The sequence below is a fragment of the Leucoraja erinacea genome, chromosome 1 (genome assembly GCF_028641065.1).
Source record: "Leucoraja erinacea ecotype New England chromosome 1, Leri_hhj_1, whole genome shotgun sequence".
Classification (NCBI taxonomy): Eukaryota; Metazoa; Chordata; class Chondrichthyes; order Rajiformes; family Rajidae; genus Leucoraja; species Leucoraja erinaceus.
This window is the reverse complement of record NC_073377.1, coordinates 34,495,902-34,510,795: the sequence shown is the minus strand read 5'-3', so window position 1 is coordinate 34,510,795 and position 14,894 is coordinate 34,495,902.

The following is a 14,894-nucleotide window of genomic DNA, read 5'->3' as shown; positions in this document are numbered from 1 at the left end:
GCCGAATGGCCTCATCCTGCACTTATTTTCTATGTTTCTATATATTCCATCCTCTCATCCACTTCCTGAGGTATTCCTTGGTCTTGGTCTGGTACAGAATACATATCCTATAAAATAAGGCACCCTGCTTAGAGAGTCATGTAACCTCCATTTAAATAACAAAGGGCCGGACTGTGCACTGAGCAGGACTCGATTATAATGTAAGATTTAAGAGCAGGAGTGTGTCATATGAGCCCTTCATGCCCATTCTGTCATGCTCATACTGTAAGTTCATAGGAACAGAATTAGGCCATTTGGCCTACCTAATCTGCTCCGTCGTTCAATCATGAATGATCTATCTTTCCCTCTTAATCATATTCTCCTGCCTTCTCCCTGTAACATTTGACAGCCTTATTAATTAATAATCAAGAACCTATCAACCTCCGTTTCAAAAATACCCAAAGATTTGGCCACCACGGCTGTCTGTGGTAATGATTACCTCAGATTCAACACCCTTTGGCTAAACAAGTTCTTCCTCATCTCCTTTCTAAAGGTACTGTAAGCCCTTTTATTCTGAGGCTGCACTCTCTGGTCATTAGAATCTCTCCTGAACGAGTACAGGCCCATTGCTATCAAACGCTCATCATTCATTAATACAATTATCCCTGGGATCATTTTCATAAACCTCCTCTGGATCCCTGCCAACTCCAACACATCCCTCCTCAGCTACAGGGCTCAAAACTGCTCACAATACTGCAAAGGTGCACAAAAATGCTGGAGAAACTCAGCGGGTGCAGCAGCATCTAAGGAGCGAAGGAAATAGGCAACGTTTCAGGCCAAAACCCTTCTTCATGCTGCAAATGTGGTCTGACCAGTGGCCTTTAAAGCCTCAGCATTACATCTCTGCTTTTATATTCTAGTCCTCTCGAAATGAATGCTAACATTGCTCTAAGATTTTTCCAATCATGATTCTGATGTCAACCCCATCTATGTCTCTCATAAGTGTTAAATATTTCAAGTTTTGAAACACTTAACGCAGGATGTCTTAATTACCTATCGGTTCAGCATTCCATTTCAGAGAGCTGATGTTGGACAAGTTGCTGGAAATTAATTTACAGTTCAATTGGCAGAAGCTACTTTCATTTGAAGTAATCTGTTGGTACAGCCTTACACGTCTAATGAAACACAGATGTGATCAACTGCGGCAGAATAGCAAAGATGAGTGAACGAAGCCTCCTCAAAATGATTGATGGTCTATAAATAATTTCTCATGCATTTCTTCAATACAGGTGTAATAAACATTGTTTGTTGGACACTGTATTTTCTCGGCCCCAGGTGGCTGCTGAGAAAAATAATTTATAATATTGTAGACAGATTTTTACGCAGTTGTGAATTGGGCATTAATGAATAACGGGAGGTAGGTTCGGCTGTAGATCCTGGCCATGTAATGCAGAACCCGAGTTCCATAGCAGTACTATTTGTAATAGGGCAACGGGAATGGAACACTGAGCTTAATGGGCCTGTCCCACTTAGGCGATTTTTTTGGCGATTGTGATAGCTGTACAGGTAGCAGGTCGCCGAAAAAACGACGACTGGACCCCCCCCCTGAAGACTGAAGACAACTTAAGACAATTCAGTCATCGGTACCTGTTGCCGGTTGACGTAGGGAGTCGCCAATGGAATTCACTGAAGTCAGCACCGGCGACAACCTACTTCATCCTGGCGACAACCTATGACAGCACCTACGCCAGGAGAGGTCAAGCTAGGCTCATTGACATCATGCCAACTGTTGCCGAAAAGTTTTGAACATTTCAAAATCCAGTGGCACAGGGGCATTAACTCATTTTCTGAGGATATTATCTATCTGTCTGTCTGTCTGTCTGTATATCTATCTATCTATCTCATTAACTCATTTTCTGAGGACATCCATCCATCCATCTCTAAAGCTCTGATCTTGTGCTCTGTTTTTCTATTGGCGCAATAACAATATGCGATAGCGCTACAAATTTTCTTCAGCTCACCTACCGTTCTCCTGTGCTGTGTGCAACAAGTTTCGTTCCGATCAGTGGTGTATTGTAAAAGTTAGCGAGGTTTAAAAATACAGGTAAAAACTGCGCATGCGCACATGGATCTCCTCTCCTGCCAGTCAGCGCCGCGTGGATTGGTCTCTTCTCCTGTCAATCCCCGGGACGGTCCGCCCCATCCTAAGCCATCGCATCTTTACTGCAGCTGAGGGAGGCCGGTGGAGGTCTCCAACTGGACACATTTTTCGGAAGGGCCGGAAGCGGCGTGGCGATGTCGCCAAACGGAAAGCGGTGAATCTGATCCCGGTGGAGGAGTGTCCAGCGCCCGCTGTGAGTCCCAAACGCACAGCCATCGCAACGCCCCACAGATCCAACCTGTTCCCCTCTGGTCCCCCTCGCTGGCTCCTGCCCCCTCCCCCGTGATACCTCCCTCTTCCCCCATGGCTCTTCCCCCGTCTGTTCTCCGAGCTCTCCCCCACTCCCCGCCCACACAACGGCGCAATCGTAGCTGCTGGTGCTTCTGGCCCGATCCGAGGCTTGGCTCTGAGGGCACCGACGGCTGATGCTCCTCTGGGGCACGCAAGAAGGGAGAGGAGCGGCAACCTCGAGATCCTGGGGAGGGGGAGTGGGGGAGGAGAGGGGATAGAGGGAGAGGAGGGGGGTAGGGAGGGGTGAGGAGTTATGGAGGGATGGAGGGAGTGACTGAGGGTAGGGGAAAGGAGAGGTGAGGGAGGGATTGGGAGAGGGTAGGAGGAGAGAGAAAGAAGAGGGAGGAGGTGAAGGGGGAAAGTGGGGGAATAAAGGGAGAGGAGGGGGAGTGGGGGAGATAGGGAGTGGGGAATAGAGGGAGAGGAGAGCAGTGGGGGAGATGAGGAGTGGGGGATAGAAGGATAGGAGGGGGGTAGGGAGGGGAGAAGAGTTATGGAAGGAGGGAGGGAGTGACTGAGTGTAGGGGAAAGGAGAGGGAGAGGGAGGTGCGGAAGGGATTGGAGGAGCAGAGGAGGAGCGGGGAAAGAAGAGGGAGGGTGAAGAGGAGGGGGATGTGGGGAAATGAGCTGCACCTGTGCAGTTGGGGGCTATGGGTGAGTGGTGGAATATTGCATTGGGGGACCAAGCCTCCTGTGTGACATGGACCCAACGGGTCCCACTTAGTCTAGTAGATTATATTTTTAGGTGACTTGAGTAAGTTGAAACGGTCAAGGGAGTTGATTTCAGTGATTCAGAACCTGGTAACGCACATGAACAGTTTCTGTGCCAAACATGATGCCAAGGGAGACTAATCTCTCTGCCTGCACGTGATTCATATTTCTCCAGTCCCTGCTTATTCATGTGCCGATCTAAAATCATCTAAAATACAACTATCGTGTCTGCCTCCACCATGTTCCATGACATTCACACCTCTGTGTCCAAAACTTGCATCACACAACTCTTTTAAACGTTGCCACTCTCACCTTAAAGCTATGCCCTTCTCTCTTTGGCTTTCCAACCCTGGTAAAAAAAAGTAATGTTTAATGCCTCTCATAATTTTACGTACTTCTATCAGGATATTTTGACTGCACAATGTATTGAAATTGAGGTAAGTTGTTTTATCCAAAGGTGATGGGCAGATTACAGAACTGGCCAGGACTCACCTGGAGGCAGAGTTCCTCCTGAAAGTTCGTCGGGCATGGAAAGGAATCACTGGAAACATTGGGCGTGGAGAGCAAGGGCCAGTGGGAGGGTGAACCGCGGTAATACCTCCAGCAACTTTAAGTTAGGCTGCAGAATGTTGTCCCTGGGTCACAAGATGGAGAACAGAGACGACAGTTCACGGGCCGAGCCGGTCTAGGGCGACAGAGGAGAGGGGATCGGGAGCTGCTTCGGTAGAACGATCACCAGAGAATCTGGGCTTTGTACTGGATAAAATGGCGCCAAACACGGTGGGACCAGCATTATGTGTAATGTGAATGTAGTTGCATATGTTGTAGCGGCGCCCGCTAGCGCACGCGGATAACGACCCCGGCCATAGAAGCCGCGGTCACGTGACTCGGGAGGGGCTGCAGTTTTCGCGCGTTTTTTCCCTTGTGACGCGTTAGTTCAGCGCTGACCAATGATTATAGAGGAGCAAGACAGTGTGACGCGTGTGATTGTCGCCGCCATTTTATTGGGCTGTCATGGCGTCTTCATCTCACTGCTCTGCCTATCAACTGTTCTAATCGTAAATCTAAACGACCCAACCAGACCTGTCATTCTTTAGGTTCCCCAATAAAAAAAGAAAGGTAAGAAAATATTATTATTATTTTCTGTCGATATTCTGTCGTGAAAATGTTATTTTCTGTTCTCCCATCAACGGCCATTGGGAAACTAGGCTTGTCAGTACATTAGAAAGTTAGTAGACTTATTTTTTAATAGATCTTTACTTACCACAATAATAAAGACAATTTTAACTCTACTGTACGTTTTTGGTTTTGTTTTTGTAAGGGATTGGTCTCTAAAATATGGCCCGCGGGACACACTGGGCCCAGTGACCACCAAGATTTTTCGAGCTCAGATTCGAGTCCGAGAACTGTTACCCGTTATGTCCCTCGAATTGTCGAGACATCACAAGCCCGCCGTGAAGAAGGGTGCAATCAAAGATTATGCAACTCTGCTCTATCATCTTTGGGTGCAATGGTGGTTCGGCGGCGGTTGCAATCAAAGATACGAGAGGAGCTCTGCTCTATAATCTTTGGTCGGAATGGGACGGCTGCACGTTATAACATGCTATCGTTCCATCCTCCCTCTCCCCCCCCTCCCCCCTCCCCCCCCTTCTCCCTCCCCTCCCCCCCTCCCCCCCCCTCTCCCCTCTCTCCCCTTTCTCCCCCTCCCCTCCCCCCCTCCCTCTCCCCCTCCCCCGCTCCCCCTCCCCCTCCCTCCCTCCCCTCCCCCCCCCCCCCCCCCCCTCTCCCTCTCCCCCTTCTCCCTCTCTCCCTTCTCCCTCTCCCCTCTCTCTCCCTCTCTCTCTCCCTCTCTCCTTTCTCCCTCTCTCTTTCCTCTCTCTCTCTCTCCCTCTCTTATCCTCTCTCTTTCCCTCTCTCTTTCCCTCCCTCCTTCCCTCTCCCTCCCTTCCCTCTCTCCCTCTCTCCCTCCCTTCCCTCTCTTCCCCTCTCCTCCCCTCCCTTCCCCCTCCCTCCCCTCCCTCCCTCCCTTCCCTCCTCTCCCCCTCTCTCCCCTCCCTCTCTGACTCCTCCCCTCTCTCCCCCCTCTCCTCCCCTCCCCTCTCTCCTCCCTCCCCCCCCTCTCTCCCTCCCCCCCCCTCTCTCCCTCCCTCCCCCCCCCCCTCTCCCTCTCTCCCTCCCCCCCCCCTCCCTCTCTCTCTCCCCTCCCTCCCCTCTCTCTCCCCCCTCCTCCTCTCTCTCCTTCTCTCTCTCCCCTCTCTCCCTCTTCTCCCCTCTCTCTCTCTCTCTCTCCCTCTCTTCTCCCTCCCTCCCTCTCTCTCTCTCTCCATCCCTGTCACCCCCTCTCTCCCTCTCTCCCTCTCTTCCCCTCTCTCCCCTCTCCCTCCCTTCCCTCTCCCTCCCTCCCTCCCTCCCTCCCTCTCCCCACGTTCCCCTCTGGCTTTCCTTCCCCCCCCCCCCCCTTCTCCTCTTTCCTCCCCCCTCGCCCCTCTCTCCCCCCCCCCCCTTTTCTTCCCCCGTTTCTCCCCTCCCCTCCCCCCCCTCCCCCCCCCCTCCCCCACCCCCCTCCCTTCCCCCTCTCTCCCTCCCCCTTCCACCCCCCTCTCCCTCCCTCCCCCCCCCCTCTCCCTCTCCTCCCCCCCCCTCTCCCTCTCCCCCCCTCCCTCTCCTCCCCCCTCTCCCTCTCCTCTCCCCTTCCTTCTCTCTCTCTCTCTCCTCTCCCTCCCTCCCTTCCTCTCTCCCTCTATCTTTCCATCTCCCTCTCCCTAGCCTCCCTTCCCTCTCTCCCTTCCCTCTCTCCCTTCTCCTCTCCCTTCCCTCTCTCCCTTCCCTCTCTCCTTCCCTCTCTCCTCTCTCCTATCTTTCCCCCTCTCTCTCTCCCTCCATCTGTCCTTCCCTCCCTCCCTCCCTTCCCTTCCCTCTCTCCCTCCCTTCCCTCCCTTCCCTCTCTCCCTCCCTTCCCTCTCTCCCTCCCTCCCTCTCTCCCTCCCTCCCCCCTCCCCTCTCTCCCCTCTCTCCCTCTCCTCCCTCTCCCTCCTCCCCCTCTCTCCCCCTCCCCCTCCCTTCCCTCCCTTCCCTCCCTCTCCCCTCTCCCTTCCCTCCCTTCCCTCCCTCCCCTCCCCCCTTCCCGCTCTCCCTCCCTTCCCTCTCTCCCTCCCTTCCCTCTCTCCCTCCCTTCCCTCTCTCCCTTCCCTTCCCTCTCTCCCTCCCTTCCCTCCCTTCCCTCCCTTCCCTCCCTCCCCTCCCTCCCTTCCCTCCCTTCCCTCCCTTCCCTCTCTCCCTCCCTTCCCTCTCTCCCTCCCTTACCTCTTTGTGAGAGTTGGCAGCTCTGCTATGGCTTGGATAGAGGATAAAAGAGGATAGAATGTTCTGCCTGTATGTTGTAAGAAGATTTTAATATGCTTTTCTATATTTAAGGTAAATTGACATATTGGAGGCAAAAAGCATTGTCAATATACAGGTCTCTCCACACAACTGAAAACAATTACACTTAACCATATAACCATATAACAATTACAGCACGGAAACAGGCCATCTCGGCCCTACAAGTCCATGCCGAACAAATTTTTTTCCCCCTTAGTCCCACCTGCCTGCACTCGTACCATAACCCTCCATTCCCTTCTCATCCATATGCCTATCCAATTTATTTTTAAATGATACCAATGAACCTGCCTCCACCACTTCCACTGGGAGCTCATTCCACACCGCCACCACTCTCTGCGTAAAGAAGTTCCCCCTCATATTACCCCTAAACTTCTGTCCCTTAATTCTGAAGTCATGTCCTCTTGTTTGAATCTTCCCTATTCTCAAAGGGAAAAGCTTGTCCACATCAACTCTGTCTATCCCTCTCATCATTTTAAAGACCTCTATCAGGTCCCCCCTTAACCTTCTGCGCTCCAGAGAATAAAGACCTAACTTATTCAACCTATCTCTGTAACTTAGTTGTTGAAACCCAGGCAACATTCTAGTAAATCTCCTCTGTACTCTCTCTATTTTGTTGACATCCTTCCTATAATTTGGCGACCAAAATTTTACCCCATACTCCAGATTTTGTCTCACCCATGCCTTGTACAATTTTAAAATTACATCCCAGCTTCTATACTCAATTCTCTTATTTTTAAAGGCTAGCATACCAAAAGCTTTCTTTACCACCCTATCTATATGAGATTCCACCTTCAAGGAACTATGCACGGTTTATACCCAGATCCCTCGAACAGATCCCTCGAAATGTATTCTTCAATTCCCTACCATTTACCATGTACGTCCTATTTTGATTTGTCCTGCCAAGGTGTAGCACCTCACATTTATCAGCATTAAACTCCATCTGCCATCTTTCAGCCCATTTTTCCAAATGGCCTAAATCACTGTAGACTTTGGAAATCCTCTTCATTATCCACAACACCCCCTATCTTGGTATCATCTGCATACTTACTAATCCAATTAAGTGATATGTCATCCATTGTGCAGGCATGTAGTTATGATAATTTTTTTTCTTATTAATTAATCCTAAATGATATCTCCTGTAATTTCAGATGTCAACGGTGGGTCCAGAATACTCGTCGACAAGATCTCCTACAACGAACTCCGGAGTACTTGTCAGCCAACTGTTGTCTTTGTTCTTTACACTTTGAACTTGACCAGTTTTCCAACAAGCAGACGAAGAACAGGCTAAATTGGAATGCAGTTCCAACGCTCTTCGACATTCCTAACCCGCCGAAACGTCTGTCTTGCCAACGCAGGTTACTCAAGAGGACAAATGAGAACCTCCCATCCTCACCAACGCCTTTAAAACAGCAAAGAGGCAAGTAATTGTCTCCTTTTTAAAATAAAATATATTCTCTCACTTTGGCTAAATATGAGAAAAAAATTGTATCCAAACTGATATGATTGCTAATGGTCAATATGTAATGGCATGTATGGTACTTTAATTTTCATTTGTGAAATGTTCACAAAACTATAATCACACATAAGACTACACAGTGTGGCTGGTGGAATGCGTACTAGTATTTAATTCAAGTAAGAACATCCATTTATAACTTCCTCAAGCATAATTATTGCAACATTTAAATCGATTTAATTAATATAACCATATAACAATTACAGCACGGAAACAGGCCATCTCGACCCTTCTTGTCCGTGCCGAACACGTATTCTCCCCATGTCCCATATACCTGCGTTCAGACCATAACCCTCCATACCTTTCCCGTCCATATAACTATCCAATTTATTTTTAAATGATAAAAACGAACCTGCCTCCACCACCTTCACTGGAAGCTCATTCCACACAGCCACCACTCTCTGAGTAAAGAAGTTCCCCCTCATGTTACCCCTAAACTTCTGTCCCATAATTCTCAAGTCATGTCCCCTTGTTTGAATCTTCCCTACTCTCAGTGGGGAAAAGCTTATCCACGTCAACTCTGTCTATCCCTCTCATCATTTTAAAGACCTCTATCAAGTCCCCCCTTAACCTTCTGCGCTCCAAAGAATAAAGCCCTAACTTGTTCAACCTTTCTCTGTAACTAATAAAAAATCTTCAAAAATATCAAGATCATGATTTTCTTCTGGTAGATTGAAATTGGTGCATCACATCTATTATAACTAGACCAAGTGCAGACCCGTTGGCCAAATCCGGTCAAGAACAGACTTTCAGTACAGGTGCACAACCTTTTATCCGGTGCTCCGGAAACCGAAAAACTCCGAAAAACGGCCATTTTTTCCAGGATGTCGTCTGCACACCAAAGCTCGCGTTTGGCGCCAAACTTGACCCGAAACGACCCACGGTCAACCCAGGTCTGTACTACTGTAGCGGCTGCCTCCTCCCCAGAGACCGGGGAGACACTTAAACATCTGTAAATCATTGCTTAAATGTTAGTCAGTTAGTTTGGAGGGCTTTTATGTGAAGGGGGGGGTTGAAGGGGCAAACTTTAATTCTTAGTCCCCTACCTGGTCGGAGAGACGGGGAGCGGTCAATGCCTTACCGGGTCGCCGTGCAGTAAGCTCCGCAGCACTGTGGCCGCCAACTCCCAGCTGGGGCTGCGGGCGGCGCCGGTTGTAGCTCCGACCCCGGCAACTCTACCCCTGGCTGCGAGGCGCTCCAAATCCACCGCCGCCCACGGCGCTGGGATACCAGCGGGGAGCGGGCAATGCCTTACCGGGTCGCTGTGCGGTAAGCTCCAGGGCGCTGAGGCCGCCTTCTCCCAACGTTCGCGGAGCTGGGGCTGTGGGCGGCGCTGGATTTGGAGCGCCTCGCAGCCAGGGGTCGGGTTGCCGGGGTCGGAGCTACAACCGGCGCCGCCCGCGGCCGGACGGAGCCCCCAGCTCCGCGATGTTGGGAGTCGCCGACCAGGTAGGGGACTAAGAATTAAAGTTTCCCCCTTCACCCCCACCCACCCCACCACCACATAAAATCCCTTCAAACTAACTGACTAACATTTATGCAATGATTTACAATGATTCCCTGGTCTCCGGGGAGGAGGCAGCCCCTCCAGACTTTTCAAGCCGCCCGCGCTACCTACCTAATCTACGCTAAAAATCTTCCATTCGGAAATCTGAAAATGTCTGAAATCCGACAAGTGTCTGGTCCCAAGGCTTTCGGATAAAAGGTTGTGCACCTGTAGTAGATGCTGATTTATTTACATGTATATGCTTAATCTTTTTAATTAGTATGCTTGCCATTTCATTCCCCCTTTTTCTTTTTTCTTGTATTGGCAGTGCCACACAACATACAGGCAGAACATTCTTACTGCTCAGCTGCAGACAAAGTTCCGCGGGAAGAACCCAGCAGTGTCTATACAACTCCTGAAACACCTGATCTTCAAATCACACCAAATGTAAATGACAGCAGAGCTCTGAAGAAGGAAAGACAGCGTACTTTCCGCCTCAAAAAAAAAGTACAACAGATCAATTTATCAATGGGAAAGAATACTACAGAAAGTAAGACAATCAGTGACTTGATCAGAGGGGCTGGTGAATTTTTACAAGAACCAACACTGTCTTTCTTTGCGTCGCAGTTGCGTAATGCGTCTGAACGTAGAAGTGCAAGAGGAAGACGATGGAGTTATTCAGACAAGGTAGTTGCCTTGTCCCTCTACCACCAGAGTCCCCAAACATATCAGTTCTGCCAGTGCATTTTCACACTTCCATCAATCTCATCACTACGTAGGTGGTTGTGCAATATTGAAGTGCGGCCTGGGTTTCCCCCTAAGATCTTTGAACTTTTGAAAGACAGGGTTGCGGGGATGTCAGAGAGAGATACATTATGTGTAGTCTCCTTTGACGAGATGAGTTTACGTGCAAGCCTCTCTTACAATATTACTGAGGATTCAGTCGAGGGCTTTGAGGACTTTGGATCTCTAGGGAAGACGTCAAGGCCTGCCAACCATGCTCTTGTTTCCATGGTTAGGGGCTTGATGGGGAAATGGAAGCAACCTGTAGGTTACTTTCTTTCACGGGACTGCACATCGGCTGACAAACTGAAAACATTACTCAATGAATGTTTACAGAAGGTTAAGGCTATTGGACTACAGCCTAAGGCCGTTGTTTGTGACCAAGGCCCAAGCAATGTTCGACTATACTCCAACATGGGTGTGACGGAAGACCATCCTTTCTTCGTCCACGGGGGAGCCAATATCTATTGCATGCATGACCCACCCCACTTGTTGAAAAACACTCGATCAAATTTGGAGAAATATGTTTTTGAGGTCAAGGGAGAGGATGGCAGAAAAAAAAACATATCAAATGGGCACATATTTACGCATTTTATGAGCATGATTCACAGTTGCCCATTAGAAAAGCCCATAAATTAACCAGAGGCCATTTTGTTTTAAACAGCTTCTTTAAAATGAGAGTCAACAAGGCTGCGCAGGAGCTTAGCCATTCAGTAGCAGCAGATGTCTACACCTATGCAACTCTTGGAAAGTTGCCTGGGGAGGCTGTTTATACGGCAGAGTTTATTGAAATGGTTGATGGACTTTTTGACTCCTTCAACAGCAGGTTTTACAAGGACGCCAAAAAGTTAAGGAGGCCTATGTCAGAAAAGTCTGCACATAAATCATTCTTTGAATCATGCTTGACTGTACTCCAAAGCCTGACAGTGCTTGGAGCTAAAAATGTGTTGTTTGTTAAGGGATGGCGGCTTGCAATTTCTTGCATTTCGCAACTGTGGCAGCACATCAAGGAAAGCACAGACGCTCGTTTTATGTTCACATCTAGGATCAATCAGAATAAACAATTGTGGCCCCAATACCAAACCTTACGGCACTCCACTCGCCACTGCCTGCCATTCTGAAAAGCACCCGCTCAATCCTACTCTTTGCTTCCTGTCTACCAACCAATTTTCTATCCATGTCAACACCCTACCCCCAATACCATGTGCTCAAGATGGACCACTCCTGCGAAAAACAATGGACAATCGGCAATGTAGGCAACACGACTTGTCTTTCTTCAGGTTCCCCATTAAGGAGGAAAGGTAAGAAAACATTTATTACTTCTGTGGCATATTGAGAATTATATTTGGCCTGTTCCATTTCTCACTGTAGTTAGATCATTGAGCTCAGATAGTCGAGTCCTCATGGTAACATCCTTGTAAAAATCTTCTCAAGAGCATTTTCTTTCTACATCTCTGTTCTTTAATGCAGAATAAGAGCATATTGACTGCAGATATTTTCTGTAATTTCAGATGTCGACAGTGGACATGATCTACACAGAACTGCGGAGTATTTGTCAAATAACTGCCCTCTTATGTACATTGTGTGACATTGTGATTTGTTAACTGCACAAAACTAATGCAAATGGCGATATATTTATTATTGTATCTACGTTGGACATTTTGCTCTTTGGTGAAGCAGGGGTGGGGCTATTACTGTGTTACATACGTTAAATTGTACATTACTTTCACTGGTTAGCTGATATGCTGAACACTGCAATCCTGTATAACTTGCGCACAGAATAATGTGAATTGTGTAAATCTTATCATGCATGTCGGAAATAAAATGTTAACCATGTTAGTGGATCTCTATTATGAAATATTTAAAATTGAGTGTGTTGGCGCAATATTGGTTCCAGCCGTCAGTGACTGCACTGCCAGCCCACCAGCCGTAAGTGACTGAACTGCCAGCCCAATAATCCATTCAGTCCACCCTCTCAACCTTCTCTCTCGCAGACTCCCTAGTCCTCACCTTTCACCCCACCAGCCGTCACATACAAAAAGTAATCCTCCATCAGTTTTACCACCTCCAACGTGACCCCACCACTCGCCACATCCCATCTCCCCCCATATCTGCCTTCCGCAAAGACAGCTCCCTCCATAACTCCCTTGTCAATTCTTCCCTTCTTGTACCACCCCCTCCCCGGGCACTTTCCCTTGCAACCGCAAGAGATGCAACACTTGTCCCTTTGCCTCCCCCCTTGACTCCATTCAAGGACCCAAGCAGTCGTACCAGGTGCGACGGAGGTTTACCTGCATCTCCTCCAACCTCATCTATTGCATCCGCTGCTCTAGATGTCAGCAGATCTATATCGGTGAGACCAAGCGGGGGGTGGGGGGGGGGGGGGGAAGAGGGGGTGAGATGAGGGGAGCAGGGAGGGGGTAGGGGTGTGTGGAGGGGAGGAGGGTTTAGGGGAGGGACGGTGGGGGAGGGGATGGAGGGGGAGGAGAGGGGGGGGATTGGAGGATAGGGGGAGGAGAGGGGGGGAGAGGAGAGGGGGGGGGGGGGAGGAGAGGGGGGGGGAGGAGAGGAGGAGAGGAGAGGGAGGGGGGGAGGAGGGGGGGGGGGAGGGGAGGGAGGAGGGGGGGGGGGGAGGAGGGAGGGGGAGGAGGGAGGAGAGGAGAGAAGGGGGGGGGGGAGGAGGAGATGGAGGGGGGGGAGGAGATGGACGGGGGGGGGGGAGAGAGAGTGTCTTTACTTCAACCCAAACCCAAACAACCATTTGCAGGCTCTCGGAAACCGCAGCACAGAAAGCCAAAACCGGTCAAGAACAGAGTTTTACTAATATAGATATGTGTGTATATGTATATACATATATATTGTGATATATGTATGTATATATGTGTATGTATATATATATGTGTGTATGTATATATTTTTTCAATCTGTGTGTATGTATATGTGTGTATACACATACACACAGAGATTGAAAAGAAAAATTTATATATATATATATATATTTTTTTTTTCCCTGTGTGTGTGTGTGTGTGTGTATATATATATATATATATATATATATATATATATATATATACATACATATACACACACACACACACACACAGATTTAAAAAAAAAAATATATATATATACACACACACACACACACACAGATTGAAAGAAAAAGGTTGCTAAACAAATTAGAGGAAATCTGAAGAAAGAAACTAGAGAAATATGTCAAGTCACTTTTATTTATATAGCACAGTGAAAGATTTTTCAAGCGACCACATTTGGTCGCGCTAGACGCATGCAATCGCATGCTGCTGGGACAGACCCTTAACTTTCCTCTCACACACAGGCACACACATTCATATCTATATATATATGTTAAATTTAATTTTGTGCACAGTGTGTGTTATAGCAATAGAAGGGAAACTGCACAATACAATGCAAGGGAAACTACGCAAAGGTGGCGGCTGGGGAGGAAAGATGGGAGGGAAATGGGGGAACAGGAGGAAAACATTGACAATAAAATTAACTAAAATATGTGATGTGATAGATGCGCTAAATCAAACAATGTTCCCTACAACACTGATGACACCAGACGATAGAGCGGAGTGCACAGCGGGAGGCATAAACAAATGGCGGCCGTGACGTTCCATCACGTACTACACGCCAGCCCATTGGATTTCGGAGGAGTGGTCTATCTTGCTCCTCTAGGATCTTTGGCGCTGACCACCGATGTGGGCAGATGTGTCTGATATGCCTGTATGCTGCAACTTGAACTTTTGAATAAAGATTGTTGAAAACACCAGTATTCGTTTCTCAGACCACTAAAACGTGACAATAAATATCCATTGATTGATTGGTTCATTAATCCATTGAAATCCTAGACTTTTTCAGTTCTTTGAAGCAAACAAACATGCTGTGGAGGAGCACAACAGATGGAGGGAATGGACAGTCAACATTTCAAATCCCGAGGAATGGTCCTGACTTGAATCGTCATCTGTCCACAAATGCTGCCTGACTCGTTGGGTTCCACCAGCTGCCTGTTTTTTGTTTCCAGATTCCATCACCTATTTCCCAATCCCTTGATTTCTTGTGATAGAGAAATCAATAACAAATTATCATTATGTAATATATTTGGCATTAAAATAAACTTTAAAAGGATTAAAACACACACTTAAGCAATTAACCGATTAATAATGAGAAGACTGATTGAGAAATACGTTGGGCACAATATAAAATAGTTCTAAAAGTCAAAGGAATGTCATTATGAATAAAATCACAGAACAAATGCTCATTTTTTTAAATAATGGACAACTATAGGAAGATAAGTGAAGATCTGAATTTCCCAATCTGCTCTTTGCCTACAAATGTACATTACTACTTTAAAGGCAGATTGGGCCAAGATAAGACTCCAACATTTTTTTTAAAATTCTGACTTGAAAGGTCCAGGATGGTACCTAAAACATGGCGACTCTTGTGTACCGATTCAGTGAGGTCTACTAGCTTACACTTTTATACTTAGTATGATTGTGCCTCATGTATAGTGGAATTGTCACTGAACTGAATGCAAAAAAAGAATGTCACTGTACTTAGTACATGTG